Source organism: Cyanistes caeruleus, chromosome 1 (genome assembly GCF_971803275.1).
Source record: "Cyanistes caeruleus chromosome 1, bCyaCae1.hap1.1, whole genome shotgun sequence".
In the NCBI taxonomy this organism is placed as follows: Eukaryota; Metazoa; Chordata; class Aves; order Passeriformes; family Paridae; genus Cyanistes; species Cyanistes caeruleus.
In genome coordinates this window covers 142,303,499-142,319,704 of record NC_141701.1, presented here as the reverse complement: position 1 = coordinate 142,319,704, position 16,206 = coordinate 142,303,499, and the positions used below count along the sequence as shown (strand labels likewise).

The 16,206-nt window shown below is 40.7% G+C and overlaps 1 protein-coding gene and 1 long non-coding RNA gene across 2 annotated transcripts in view; one reads left to right on the top strand and one right to left on the bottom strand.

Moving 5' to 3' along the window:
* ADARB2 (adenosine deaminase RNA specific B2 (inactive)) overlaps window positions 1-16,206 on the bottom strand; it is a 301,084-nt gene that overhangs the window by 114,924 nt on the left and 169,954 nt on the right. The window lies entirely within an intron of this gene.
* LOC147655980 (uncharacterized) lies at window positions 908-7,657 on the top strand. The gene is made up of 3 exons (XR_015279520.1): window positions 908-5,979; window positions 6,881-6,944; window positions 7,038-7,657. It is a non-coding gene; the product is annotated as an uncharacterized LOC147655980 (long non-coding RNA).

Sequence of the window (16,206 nt, the reverse complement as noted above, 5' to 3'; positions counted from 1 at the left end):
TACATGGAGAAACTGTAAAGATATTTGTGTAGGTGCAATATGGATGAACAGCTAACTATTTATTTTATACTCTGTAAAATGATAGTTTCACTGTAAAGTGGGTCACCCAACATGGGCATGGCAATGTGCTTCACCTCAACACAAAAAGCTCTTTTAGATCTTCTAAGGTTTCACCTCCTGATCTGAAGTTAAGCCCACAAATGCAGATGCAGGTAGAGCTGTCCATCTCCTTTCCAAAACTTACTATGGGACTGATGTGGAACAGCTCCAGCTGAGTGCAGATACTGCCTGTGCACACTCCTCTGTGAGCTGTAACCCCCTCCCTCCCAAACTGAATACCTGCTTAAACATTAGGAAGTGAATGGCCTGCATCAGAAAGCTCCAGTTGGCAATTAGTGCTGAAAGGCTTTTTAAAATCTCTTCTCTGTTCATCTGCTGTAAGCAACCAAGTATGACCTCTCCCTCTTGTACTTCCATAATAATAATGCATATTTAACCTGATTCCTGGCTTGATTTATCCTTGGTAACATGAGGCAGTCTTGTGTTAACTAATATGTCTGTGGGCAGAAAGTTAAAGGCATTACTGTTACAATTTAGGGTGATGAAGAGGGCTGAGACTTGCAGGGCTTTCCCAGGCTAGGTGCTACTGAGAGAAGTCAGGTCTGCTAACTGTACCAGTTAAGTATTTAGGTGTTTAAATTCTCATTTGGCCCCTCGGGAGCTGAGACAGCTAGAAGGAGTTAGGGGCTGTCTTGGTGTGTCCTGCATGTTGCTGGTATTACAGTGCTTTTGACTAAAAAGCAGCTCCTCCAATTTCACCTGTTAAGGAATAAGCCTTCAAATTTATTAAACTTTCCATCACAGCTTGAAGAGAGTCTTAAAGTCTAAGGTTCATCACTGTTACTTTTTTAGTATTTTCTTTTTACTTTTTCAGTCTTTATTCAATCCTAGGACAAATGGCTTTCAATCTTTTCCTCAATTAAGAGCAGTGACAAAGGAAAAGTTTGCTCAGGCTTTACAAAGAAGGCCAAGTTTTCAGAGTGATGCAAAGGGAACTTGACACCTGACTCCCATCAACAATAATAATGGAGGTTATGCATCTAACTCTTTCTGCATTGTGCTGACATTGTACCCTTGAATGTTAGTACAGTTCAATAATTCTCCAAAGATGAGGCAGCTTATTTTCTCTGCCATTGCTGCTTTGCAGGCATTTTTATGGCATTCCCAGAAGTACTACCTGTCAGAGTTAGTACTTCCAAGGATGGCATTGCTTTGGGGTGATTGAGGATTGATGTAATTAAAGAGAAGGCAGTCTGCTGCTTGCCCATGGGTATTTTATATTAAGCATTTTACTGCACAGCTACGATTGATGATTTAAATGATGACAAAGTTGGGCTGCTCTGTATGGGCAACAGTGATTCAAACCATGAATTCAGGGATGTGCATCCTCTATTTTATGGTCAAAATTCTAAGAGTGCTGCAGAAACAGAGCTTTCTAGGAAAACTGCAACCTCCTCAAGAGGCATTTAGCAAAGGAAAGTGTTCCTGCCCATGGCAAGGAGCTTGGAACAAGGTGACCTTTAAGGTCCCTTCCTAACCCAAACCATTATATGAGTAACACCACCGAAAACTTGCAGAAACTTGCCACAGGAAGGGGTAGTCCCAGTCACATCTAGGGACAAGTGAGATCATTATTTGGGAGTAATTTGGAAAATAATAGGAAAAAGAAAATACAATATTACATCATTAAATAAATCCCCGGTGTAGTTGTTGTCTTAAGTAGGATTATCTAATTAAATCTACACATGCTTTAGTGCATATAAACATCTGGAGCAGGCACTGTAGGCTTTCTTTAGCCATCAGTGAAGATGTAGTCAATATAACCTACGGCATTAAAGAGCATTAATTTCCTCCTAAGGTAAGTATGTGTTAGTTCTGCTCTGTAACTCAAACATATTAAAAACCACATGAAATATCAGACATATTATTATCTCATTGTTTACCCCTTCACAAAATGATGAAGTGTTAAAATCCAACAGGCAGGCTGCTCTTTAACACTGCAGACAGAGTTTGCCAAGTCTTTGTGCAGAAAGAAGAGGAATCTGTTTCTTCTCTTCTCTGCTATAACGTCCATAAACTCCAATTACATTTATAACTTTGCATTAAATTAAATATGTTATTTTACACAAGCACTTAAAAAGTCTACTAAATATCAAGTAACAGTTTTCTTTATTCCCTTGTTAGCAGCTGCCATGGCAGCAGGACTCACACAAGAATGAAAGTGATTTAGTGCATTGATTTGCAGTTGGCACGGCCCTCTGTTCTCAAACAGAACTGATTAGCTTAGCAGGAAAGTGCCATTTACTTTTTATCGTGTTTCTTTCCTTCTCATCTCCCTTCAGCGGCTGCCAAGGGGAACAGAAGAGCTGTAACCTCCTGAGCAGGTTGCTTACTTTCTTCAGCTCCAAATTCTGCAATTCTGAGGACTAATTTATTTGGATACTGCTGTAGCATCAATACAGATACCAGGGTTACGTTTTGGTGTACTGAAAACAGGTCCCACTGAGCTCTTTTCCAGGCTCTTTCTACACAAAATCAACCCTGACTATGAGAGTCCCTTAGGTGCCCAAAAGTGCCATCTAAACCAGGATTTTAGATGTTTTTTCACCATTTACTGGTAAAGCTAATAGGACAGCAAGGCGAAATGTCTAGCTGGTATATGTCTCTTGAGTAACTCACTTTTGCTTCATGAACTGACTGTAGGGCTTGTCTTCTAATACATAACATTTGAAGGACTGTGTACACACTTCTGCACCTCTGATCTTCCATGTATTGAAGCTGCTGGGGAAACTCTTGATTCACCAGTTAAGAGTAAAGATTTTCTGCAGTGCAGAATGACCAGCAGCTGCAGTAAAACAGTGGGAGTCATTGAATTAGCAATTATTTTCCCTTGAAGACCAATTCATGGCAGAAGTTCAGTTTGCTTTGGCTAAGACTCCATCATTTCAGGGGTCAGATCCTCAGCTGGGGTGAGTGTCTGTGGCTTTATTGAACTCCATGAGCATACACGGAATCATGCCAGCTGAGGTCAGTGGAATGACACCATTTCAAACCGGTTAAGGTTCTGATCCCATAAACTTGTCATGACTATTCAGTCTCATTAGTCCTTTTCAGTTCTCTCTAAAACTTGTCAAAAATTCAATGATGCCAAATCTTCTTGGGGATATTAGATATTTCCAAGTCTGTTTCTACTAAGAAATAATAAGGAAAAAAAACCCAAAAGGGAAGTGTGGGAGGCTGAAAACCTGGTTCAGAGTTATTTCTAGAAACAAAGATTAAAAGATGAAGAGGGGAGAGAGAACGTCCTTCCTACTTTCTAGCTAAAATTCACTCAATAATATTAATCCTTTTGGACTCCTTACAGTTAGTAGAGATGAAGAAGCTAATCTCTGTCTCTTCTACACTGGAGGTTCCATTAGTTCTTCTAAATAGCTGGTGCAGCACCAGAGAAAGAAGTACATACGCATTTACCTCCCTTCTCCTTTGATCTCAGCAAGAGATTATAAAACAGCTCCCATATTCTGTTCTTTCATTTTAAAATGCAAAGCAATCTGTAACTTTCTTCCCTCTGGCACAGGAAATCCTGGTGAGGAGAGGGGCCCTTTACTAGAAAATGTATAGCTCACACTTTTCAAATGTATCTAACTCCATTAGTCATGTGAATTCTGTCTCTTTTATTCCCTCACAAGAACCATCTTTCCTGCTTCCACAACAACAAAGAAAATCCTCTTTTCTGGTAAAGCAGGAGTTATTTGAACTTCACTGATTCAAAAGACTGCAGTATCTGCCATAGCTAATGAACTCCTGGCAAACTAAGGGTGTGCTGACAGGGAAACATGACCACAGCCCTCTCCTAAACCACCAGAAAATAAAAGCTACCTCACTGCAGGACTTAAAGTACTGCAGGTGTGGGTGCACTCACTGTCAGAAAAACCTTACTCTCTTGGTGCTCTATACCATTTGTTTTGCCACTAGTGGCAAACTTTAATAATCATGAGTTGAATTTTAGGATAAAATGACTCATGCCTTAAACTACATTGATTGCAAAGGGATGTGTGCCTGGCTCAGATATAGAAGTAAACATTTGGTCAAATAAAACCAATGTCATACATCTGGTCATCCTCAGGTCTCTTACATCTGTGAAATGTCCTCCTTGGCTGTATTCTGTGTTTTTTTCCTATGAAAACTCAGACAGAAGGTGATAGAAGAGGGGAAATAATGGCACCAGAGTGCCGGCAGAACATGGTGTCAAAAGGCGGCTGGGGGTCATAGCTACAGCTGGATGACATAGAAATATAGATAGAGGCACAAGTTGTGGCCTCTGAAGTGGATCCTGTAACCCTGAGCCTAAAATAATTACTTAGGTTTGGAGAGCATCTAGCATCAGATGCCTCAAAAAGGGACACACAGATGACAGCCTTCTTAGTGTGGTTTCCATGAAAGTGTTCAGTAATAAACACTGAAGATTAGAAGTGTATCCAAAATCTATCCCTTTTCAGGGCGTGGGGAACTTACTTGTGGTTACTGGGAGGGACCCCTTCAGTTTGGGAATCTTTCCTGAAGACGGATGTCCAAGCCCTGTCAAACTGGTGGGAAGTGGGAGCAAAAATCACAGTCTTTTAAAATGAGGCAGCTGTGGGTGGTAGTGAGGGTAGACCCTTGTACCCAGGTGACACAGTCACTGCATTTATCCAGAGCAAGACTTTGTCTGGACTAACAGCCCTGGAAAGGCTGTGGGCAGGGTGGGGGAACCCATCAGTGCCCTCAGAGACCACACAGTCAGCACCCTGTTAGCACAGTCTGGCTACCTGCACACGCAGTTCCACTTCTGTGTATATCTTAATGGTGTTCTACACACATTTTAACTTTTAAATTTGACTAGTAGGTTCTCAATATAGGAAAATACAGTAACAGATATTTACCAGTAATCCTGCTCTTCCCCACTGCCACTGGAAGGCATTAATCCACCCAAAATACCAGTCCTTGCATCAAACACACACTTAAGGACCACGCTCAGTGAGGCCTCGCTAGGCCTCCAAACCTTTTGGTTAAAATATGCTGGGCTCTGATCCACAGCAGAGACTCTGAAGTCTACATATATGTGACCCTAGCTTGGCCATTAAAGAATGCAAAATACTCTGATCCATAGCATATGTTTCTAGCCACATTGTCAGAAATAACCACGTGGCTTCCTGGTGACCAGCCTGTCAGCACCTTGTCACCTCCTGACCTGCGGAGCTGCAGGCACAGGAACACGGCCGCCCCCATGGGCACGAGGTCCCGGCCCTGAGCCCCGGTGGATGGGTGGCAGCCCCCAAGGAGCTGGCACGTTTCTGCTGGCAGCAAGTGCCAGAACAGGGAAGGGCTCATGCTGCCTTGGGGCTCATCTGAAGAGCCCTGAGGGGCCAGTCTGCAGCCTCATGCCGTGCAGGTGGATGGTTCTTTGTTGTGCTGCTGAAAATGCTAGGCCGGTGTAGCAAAAAGATACTGCTAACCTCAGTCTTCACTATTAGAAACAGGCTGTGCTCTGATTTGTTCAGTTTTGTAGTATTGTTCAAATGTGGAATCCAGGACAGCGGGATATATTAGGGGGTCACATCTGTGGTGCCATGGCCAAAGACCAAGATATTACAACCATATATATTAACTTTTCCAAGGCACTTAATTGTCCAAGACTATTCAGAATGTCCAGGAGCATTTGTGCTAAGAAAATTGAAGCACTTTGGCCTTGGCTGAGCTTCAACAGATAGATTTGCTTCATATTTGTTAACAAAAGTGACCACAGTACAGAGGGAGAAAGAAAAGGTGATAATTTGTCTCCAGAAGTAGCCACACAAATCTCCAGTGAAGAGTTTTATGGGGAAAGGTCGATTTCCACTATTCTGCTTCCAGATCTTACAGATGGTTATCAGGACAAAGGTAATTATCTAATGCTGGTGATTTAAATACAAACAACAGAATCATTCATTTCCTTGGCCCTGAGTCACAAAGCTTCAGAGTGCAATGTGACCTCTGCCACTTCCACAAATGACTTACTAGCAAGAGATGAACTTTTTCAATTCAAAAAGAAATGGAGAAAACCAAATCCATATCTTCCCCCCACAAAGGGACAACAAGATCATAAAGTCATGCTTCATATGGCCCTGACACTGTCAGGTGGTTCAGGCAGTAAATTGAAGTCTGTGTCATTGATATGTGTAGACTTGAAGATCTGTCTAGCTCATGTCTACTGCTGAGAGAGTGATTTGTACCTAATTTGTTCAGTAGTTTTTCTGTTTGTATCAGAATTTGATTTTTCCAAATATACTTGTCAGTAGAATTCACTCAAATGCACTTTGCAAACATATTTTAGCCTATGCAAACTATTTGTTTTGACTGTTCACCACCCATGCTGTGTAACCAGCCACCTAAGGCAAACTGCACTGGTTTTGCAGATGACTGATCCCTGAAGTGCCCTGAACTCCTTTTGCAAATCTCTGTTCTAATCTGTCTCCAGTCACTCAATAAGGTTACCAAAAGCTATTTTTCAGTCACATAACAAGTGCCACTATCTCTTGTCTCATAGCAGATACGCTTAGTGTCCTGACAGAAATGAAACAGTGATGGAAGTGATTTGCACACACACAAAATGAGTGGGAAAATGAACATGATTTTCATGATTCTTTTTAATGCAGGCATATTTAAAATGCAAAACTTACTTCAAAATCTTTTAATAAACTAATAAAAAATGTAAATGCTTGCTTGCAGAATTCTTCATTGAAAATAAGCACAATAAAACTTCTAACATGGATGCATCTTTGCTTGGTATATCACTTATCAGGCTGCTAATGAAGAGATTTGGAGGTCTGGACTGCACAACTACACCCACAGTTTGGATCCATTGGGTAAGTTATAGCAACATCCCATTTTTTTTTACCCTGGAAAATGAGATGTGATTGTTGTTCCTGATGAAGGGCAGTGGACATACTTTCCTACAGGATAAAACCGGAGAGCCTCACAAGACTAAATCAGATCTCTTGACTGCCCCCGAGCCTTTCATCCAGCCAGCCTGATGTTTAGTGCAGTAATGGCTGAGGTTAGATGAGATGAACCCTGCTCTGACTGTTTTGACTTGTAACAACTCCCAGTGCCAGGCTGATAACAGCCCCGCGCGTTAGTTCAGAGGTGACACCGCGTTTCTGTGCAGACACCCCTATGGAACAAGCTGTTGTTTTTATGGTTAGTTAGCACGGATGTAAGGAATGAACTGCAGAGGAAATCTGACTGCTAATGACACATCTGCGGGCAAAGATGCCACAGCCTTCAGGGTGCAACAGAACAGTTCCCAAATGTGCGTCACTTGCGACAGCCTCATCAGCTCAGTGAAGTCCCAGGCACCTCTTAGGGCCATGTTTATTTCTGACAATGTGGCTAGAAACATATGTCATGGATCAGAGTATTTTGCATTCTTTAATGGCCAGACTGGGGTCACGTGCAAAGGCATCCACCCTCTTGCAAATGTCAAAATCTGACTCAGACTGGACATAACCCAAAACACCTTGTCATTACTCCTTGTGGGAACACCATTACGTGTGGCAAAACTAAAATAAAATAAAGATATCTGACCTAAAATAGGTAGCATGTATTTCTGTAGAGGAAGGGCATTTATTGCTGTTATTTTGAGTACTCTGCTGACAGAGACTTTTCTGTACCATTCTAATTTCAATGCTTCTATCTATAGCTCTTTGTGTAGGTTTGTCCTTTCAATGTGCACTGTTGTCAATGGAAAGATACTGTAAACTGGTTTCAAGGTGTGACTCAAAAGAAGCTGGCAAAAAGACACTCTGAAATTTTCAAAGCCATGTTGTGCATATCTTCAGTTTGAATGGATATGCATGCAATCCTCTACAGTTTGGCAAATCTCATCCATAAACTGCCTCACACCTTCAAAACAGAGTCAATGTCATCCAAAAAGGTTCCAGCACATGACAACAATGATTCCCATCCTTTGAGGACAGCCTTGCATCTCTGTTATGGCTGCTATCTATGAGAGAATGTACATACACATCAAGTTTGCATACATACAGATGTACACTTACAGGAACCTTTGTGATTTTCCAAATCTAGGCACCGAGTTTGTCATTCAGAACCTCCAAGCACCTATAATACACACAGGAGCCACCTACACCTCAGAGTTCTTGGCATCCAGCTAAGACACTCATGATTGAAACAGGGTTCCCTATGTCCAAGAGAAAATCTTATAACACTTAGAAGACTCACAGATTTTTAAAACCATTGTGGGGAGGCTTGTAGAAAAGAAATCAAGGACAGAGATCTGGAGGGAGGTAGATCTAGATGAATAGTAGCTTTATAAGGAGTCGCACAGAATATATGTTTAGAAAGAAATCCCATTATGATTTAAAATGCACAGCTACCCCAGATATTGCCTAAAGCCCATCTGAAGAATACGGTTCCCTGGCTCATGAGGATGATTTTCTTTCTGCAGGTCTGCTCTACACTATTATTGAAAGAGCAAAAAATATCATAGCTTCTCCCAAAACAATTTAGAGCTAGGAATAGGAAGGTTTCCTTCCATTCTTCCCTATTCCTTACTGCTGCCCTGTTCTGACAGGCTGCTCAGGAGGACAATGGGGATTTACTGTTTGCTCTGTGGCACACAAAAAAGCATTAAAATAAAAAATCCTCATGTAAATAATTGCATCAATTTTGCAATCAACCAGAAAACAAACAAACAAAATCCGGTGAGGCCAAAACTGAATGTACTAATCTTGCCAATGCTCTGTTTAATTAAAATAATTTCACCTTGAAATCTGGCATTCATTATAATATGGAGCACCTCCAGGCTTTAGCATTTTAGTTTGTTTTTATGGACCTAACTAGAACAGAGGTTTGTACAGTAAATATATTCTAGTCTTTTTGCTTCTGATCCATTTAGCAATTATTTTATGCCATCTATTTGTTACATATCAGCTGTCTCTTGTTTCTGTGGCTGCACCTGTATGACTTAGGAAACACCTCAATGCATCTCATCTGTCAGCAAAATTCATCACAAAGTCACTGATATCAACATACTAACAAAACCCAAGTAAAATCCCAAATTTGTGTTTGCATTCAATGAACACAGCACTGAAGAGATTTGCTGCTGTTGTCCTCTAAGCAGTGATAGAACAAAATTTTAGAAACAGTTCTCAACCTCAACACTAACATTTCAGATTTCCCACCTTCATACAGGGGCTCAGCTTATAGGAGGTGTCTGACAATACCCTGAAAAACTGTTGATATTTTTCTGGAAATCAATTTACATAAACTAAAAGGGAAGCACCAAAACTTACATGCAAACCTCTCATCTTTGCCCTCGACTTTAACATGAGAAATGGATCTCAACTTCAAACTTTAGGAAAATGCTGGCCTTATTTTAAACTTTAGACCTTACACTTCCATAATTCAGGCTTCTTAGTCAAAATGTAGTCTAGTTCAAGTAACAGTCTGATTCTCACTTAAATTTAAGTCTTACCACTTGGGCCTAGCTTTAATTTAAATACTGAAGATTTATTCAGTTGCCTTCCTTCTTCTAGTATTGAGCAGTTTCAGCTAAAGAGATTTGTACTTGAAATGCATCTGTTCAGCATCGGTACTGTTAAATTAGCAATGATATATGTGTTTGTGGGCACAGTGACCTTTATTGGCTCCTCATTATGTTTGAAAATAGTTCTTGTTATCTGACTGAATGAATTATGCTGAGCATTGTTATGGCTCAGATAACCTATGGAAACTAGTTATTTTTCATGGTAAGCTAAATGTTAAAACTAACAAGCTGTTAGTTAAGCATTACACTGGAGACTATCATCATGTCCTACAACTTGGAACATGCACTTTTAAGACTGTTCAGATTAAAGATGAATCAAAGCACTTTGGCTTCAGGGATAAAACTGGAGGTGTACATCCCTCCAGACAGAACTGGAGTGTAAAATCCAACACAAATTGCTTTTAAAATTTAATAATTCACAAAATCTATGGTTAAGCACAGCCTGGCTGGGATAGATAAGTAAAATAAATACCACAAAGTCAATTTTTAATAATCTGTGGCATGAAATTTAAGCACAAGAGAAAACATTTCACAATCAAGTCAGAAGCTTTTTGTAAATGATCAAATGAGAATTTTATACCCCCTCACCTACCAATGCAAAATACATCCAGTTTATCCTTTAGTCCTCACAGCACACCCCTAGATTCCTTTGTTTAAATGCCTTTTAATTCTAAGAGAGCCTTTATTGTAACCCCTTTTTAGAACTAGAGTTATTTACAACAACCTCAGAAGAAGACAGACAGATTCTGGAGCCTCTTCTTTGCTGGTGAATTGGTGCATCAAATGCAGTCACAGGAAATAATGTCATTAGTTCCTGTGCTAGTCTGGTAACAAGTGGTCTGGTATATTTATCTAATTATTGAGACAACACATTTACAACTGAAGGGATTTTGTTATAAGAGGTTTATAATACTCTGGTTTAGACTGATCTTCAGTCTCTTAATGCCAAGTAAAAACTGGCCTTCAAGCAACATTTTTGTGTGATGAAGAATAAAATCCCAGATGGCTTATGACAAGTCTGTGTTGTCCTAAAAGAGAAATCAAAATGAAAAGCTGGGAAAATTAAATGGCAAGGATAATATATATACACACACTCGTTCGGGGAGGAGAGAAAATGTGAAGATTTGTACGTATTTTATGCATCTGGAATCAGTATGCTAACATGCTGTTTATGCTAAGAGGTGTACCATCTGCAAGGAATAAAAAAAATGGAGAGATTATTCTATATTATGGGGAAATCATATTTTGACTTTATTACTATGGCTGTGGCTATTTTATGAAAAGGAGGTAGATTAATAATTGTCTAACCAACCAAAAAGGAAGGAGTAAGCAAAATGGATTTTTCAGAGAATATTTCTCATGCAATAATAAGGGGTGCAACAGAGCAGGAGGGGGAAGGGAGGGCAGTGACAAGAAAGGGAGGCTCATGGTAAGAGAGAGGTGAGAGCCTGGGTGTCTGCAGAGCTGAGAATGGCTGCAGAGAGAAGGGTGAGCAGCCACAGGCACCAGAACCAGAGAGAGGAGAGGTCCTCTGGTGTCCTGGACTTCTGCAGAGAGGATGACAGAGAGCCACACAACTTGGCTGCCTGTCCCCTAAGCACAGCTGCCTCCTGGGGTGCCTGGACATGGGCAGAGGAGAGGCAGGACAAGGGGTGCTGCAGTACAACCCTCGGTGCTGACAGGGGATCCTGAAGCCAGGCCCTCATCTGGGATGGGATGTGGGCCAGGGTGCTGCATTCTCTCACATCTCCAGGGCTGGTCAGGACACAGGCTGATGACACAGGGAGTCAAAAGTGGGTCCCTGAGTAACAAGCTGTTAGGAAATAATTTTCTGGTAGGAAACCATAGGGAAAACACACAGCCTTTCAATCTAAGGTGAAGGAGCTAAAAGCTGGTAAAGCTCAGCTCTACACTGAGGATCTGGACCAGACCTCCTGCTCCTTTTATTTATGCTCTCTCATAGATATTTGGCACAAGCTATTGCACTTCCCCCGACGCCCTGCTCCTACTCTGGGCCAGAGGCTTTTTGTTCTGAATGGAAGGACAACCCTCACAAAGGGCCTTTTTCCTGAGAGATATTGGTTTCATTTACAGTGAGCTAGAAATGCATGTGCTGCCATGCCCTGGGCCTTTCAATCACCCGCCAAGAGCACTCACTTTTCATTGTTTCCATTTTAACACTGCTCTTGCAGCTGCAATTGCAGCCACTTTGAATTAAATCTGGGTTAACAGTCTGAGGACAGATAAGCCCCAAGAGAGGAAATGATGTAAATCCAAACAGCAATTCTTTAACCTATTGCTTATTATGACAGGCTGGAAGCCCTGTGTGCGATGGGAAGCAAAGTGCATTTTTGCAGTCTATTCTCATTTGCATAAACCTTTCTCTTGGAATTTGCATAATTTTTCAATTAATCACCAGGACAATACTCTAACTCCTGAACATCCCTCTCCCAGGCATTTAAGGTATTCTTGCTAATATAAAAGCTTTAGACAACGATGATGAGGCCAAGACCTGGCGTTTTCTATTTATTCCACACGTAAAACCCCGTCCAAATGTTTACTGTACCTTGTACTCCAGAACAAGTGCATCACTGATTACTGAAAAAGCACAGATGGGACGTAGACAGTTTTTCATTCCTTGTTCCATATGATAGAACTCAACACATCTGGTATGCTATGAAAAGCATCTTTGCACTAATTTGTTTGTCAGTATCTATTGAAAGGACTATCTGTCATCCTGTCGCATTTTGGTTGCCCTGAGATGGCTGAAGACAAGACTAGTCACAAATTGTGACTGCTGGCCACTGGGGAATAACTGGTAGAAACCACCAGCTGTTCCAAGGATCATCCGTGGTGGATTTTTTTTTCTTTTTTTTTTTTCTTTTTTTTTTTTCTTTTCATTTTATTAGTGGAAATTTCAGTGCAATCTCTCCTCAGACATTTTGTGTTTGCAAGAAGGAACCAAATCACTTGAGCAACCGACAGTTTGTTTGTCCTCGCTGTCCGTGTGCACATTCCCAATCTGTTTCTACAGCTGGCTGAGTTTTCTTTGACTGGACAGGAGTGATGCAGGGGGCAGAAAAAGCGCTTGCTGCTGGTGTTCATGGGGTGATAACAATCGCCTTTGGATGCCACATCTTTTATGTCAGGAACTTGACCATAAATAGATTGGTTTGTCAGGGAAAGGTAAAGTTCCTAAAGGAACCTTGGTGTTTATATGGGTTAATCAATAAAGGTTGAGAATGTTTTTTCCCATTGTTCTTCATGCTGATCATCTTGAAAGACAGCCCTGTGATTTATGATTTGTTATGTTTATTTTACCTCATATCCTTGCCAATGAATCAAAATGTTGGATGCCATTCCTTTTCCAGTCTTATTGTTGTACTTTCTTATTGTAAATGCTTTATTGCATTAAATTCTGATTGTGCAGCTAATTTAAACCATTTTTCATCAGTCAAGAGCTGTTCTGGCATGAGTGTGCAGATCTGATTGAAGGTGTGAATTTCAGATTCTATTAATGGTTGAGTGATATACATAAAGAACTTTCAGAAATATAAGAAAGCCTATGAAACACAGTGGAATGATTCTCATGACCATTCAATGGGCATATAACTTCCAGAAATACTGGACTGAACCGCTTGTAGTTAATGAAGTATTCATGCATTCTTATAATTAATCTGAATGATCTGCAATATACCAGCATAACTTGCACTTAATGCCAGCCATTTCAAAATAATGAAAATATTTTTCTACTTAAAAACATATAATCCTTTGAAACTGCTGATCTGAGTAACAAGCCATACCTTGTTTCTCCAGTACTAATAAAGGAACAACCTGCACCTTATTTGTAGGGGAACAATAATAACATCATGTTTGTTTTCCAGCTCTTCACAATGCTCTGAGTGCCTAAATTGAGCTCCTAAGCTTTGAACACAAGCCCCACATGAGTTCTGCCTAAAATTAATACTTTGTTGTGATCCGGAATACTCTATAAATGTCCTTATTCTTTCTCTCTGCTAATTACTGAATTACATATTAAAGATTTAAACCAAAATCAGGAGGGTATTGAGTGACAGCTAACAAAACTAAAGATGCATCATGATCCTGACTATGCCTATTTGCAAGAAGGTCCCCCCACTGTGGCTGAACACTGAACACATTGGGCACAGAACTGGCATTTGGATGTGATGGAAGAGGATGTTCCTCACTCCTGCCAACACCTAGATTACAGCGTATGAGAATACTGCCAGTGCATCTTGGGTTCTTAAATCCATTTCATGTCTCTAGTGGGATAAACCTTGCTAAAGTTGGGTATGCCAGACATTCAGCCTGCTACAGAAAAAGCCCCACAAATCAAGCAGGCTTGTAAACCAGAATAGATATGCTGAGGGAATCCTTAAAAATTAAGACAGCCTTTTGCTGACTGCAAAGCACATTTTGAGCTGAATAATTTGAGGACTAAACAGCCCATAATGTAGCTGGTTTCACATAAAGTATAATTTGATAATGAAGTGTTCTCACACAATTTAGGCTTTTCAGATGGCTGCTTAAACAGAGAGGTGTGGCGTGCACTAAATGAGATTATGTTCTAAAAAATGGTTGCAATGAGCGCGTAGCTGCTGTGGAGAGCAGCACTAATGGTGATGCACCTTGCATTCATATAAAAATTAATTTCTTGTAACACTCAAAACAAACCAACAGCTTTCACTATTTCCTCTTCCACCCTGACATTAAAACCGAGTGTCTTGTTTTTTGGTCTTGGCTTGAAAATCAGCTCTGTAGTGGCAGGATTCACTAGAGATTGGATGAGGTTGATAGGGATCTCTGGTGACTAGTCCAGCTGCCCTGCTCAAGCAGGAGCAGGCACAGTAGTCTGCCCAGGACCATGACCAGCTGGGTTTTGGGTTTGTCCATATGTAGAGACTCCTAAACCAAAGCTGGTTCAAGCAGCAGCAGCAGAAGGTGCCCAGAAAAAGCACCGTGGGTCTGAGGCGGAGGTTTTAGCAGACAGCTAACAGAGAAGAACTGCACAAGGCAGATGTGCAGAAGTATTTTGCCTTGGCTCTGTGATTTCTATTCACTAATTTAAAAGAGATCTTCACATAGGAAGATTATATTTCCCCAGGTTTTCAGTAGGGACATACACCAGAAATAAATTCCTATCTCATCTGAGAACCCCAGTGGAGCAGCTGGAACCCCAGAAACTCAGAAATGTCAGTTTTCTCCTTTACTCTGAAGGTCTTCTATTACAAATCCCATTTTTGTAGAACTGCAAAGACTTGGAGAAAATCTGATGAGAAGAGCTTTTAGCAGGAGACTTCCTGTATGTTTTACATTCAGTGAAACAGAATATCAGAGTCAATTTAGAGAGAATTTGACTGATTCTGCTTACAATCAAAGCCAAAGCTAGACAGCACAAGCCATGCACCTGAAATGCAACCCAATTTTAGCATCATTTGATTTAAACTTCATAGGACAATGCAAGTCTGGGCAGATTTTTTCCCCCCTGTGTCATACACCTACTCCATCAGGGTCAAATAAATAAAACTTTATTTGAAAATTCCTTACTTGTCTGCTTCTGTTTGCCTTAGTGTAAAATTGATGTGACAGAGATTTCTGAAAACCCTTTCTTCCTGCAGGGATTAATTCTGGTGGTACTGTGTGTGTTAGGGTTTTTTATAATCTCTGCTGGCTGTGAAAAACGACTATAACACCTATGGAAATGACCGTGCCCTTTGCTTCTGTCAGTTTTCAGTCAATACACAAAGTCAAAAGTATCACAGATTGAAACAGGGAGAACTCAATGTCAGATTTTTATTTTCTTTTCAAAACCACCACATTTCTGCAGTTTCCTGCTTCATCACCACCTTCATTCTTTTAGGCAAAGCAAGAGATGGGAGACCTGGGAGATAAGTGGAGAGCGTACAATAACAAGAATTGATCCACAGCTCTTGAGCCTGACCTCTGAAGGGATTATATCCTGAATGCCACTCCCAGCTTTACCCTGAAGTGATGTTTGAATGCATGTTGCAAGAGGCAGCTGTACACAACAAGAAGGGGTGCAGAGGCTGGCTCTGCCTGCCTGTACTGGCATGGCCATCCAGGGAGGCTCTAGGCAGTATTTCTAGTGTTTTCACCCTCCTCAAAGAAGGGTCTCCTTCCTTGACTGGGTGCATGTGTCCTGTTGACTAAATCAATGTCAGCTGAATTGGCTGCAATGATTTATTAGCCATGCAAAGACAGGAAGAAATGTTAAGTTCACTGCACCAATCAGAATCTCTTTTGACCTAACATAAATTTATTTCAGATATAATTCTTGAAAACCTCTTAGTATCTTTTAGGAATGGAATGAATACTTTTATGGAAATATGAGCTGTTCTGCTGAAGTCACTTACCTTTATGAAATACCCATAAATTTCCTAAAGGTTGGCAGCACCAAGACAGAACAACAAGCCACCAGCAACTTTCATAATAATGATCTCTATTTTTGAGGCAAGCATGAGACCTGTTTTGGAAGAAGCTTTATGTGTTCCTATAGTTCAAGATTTTTCTTCCTGCTT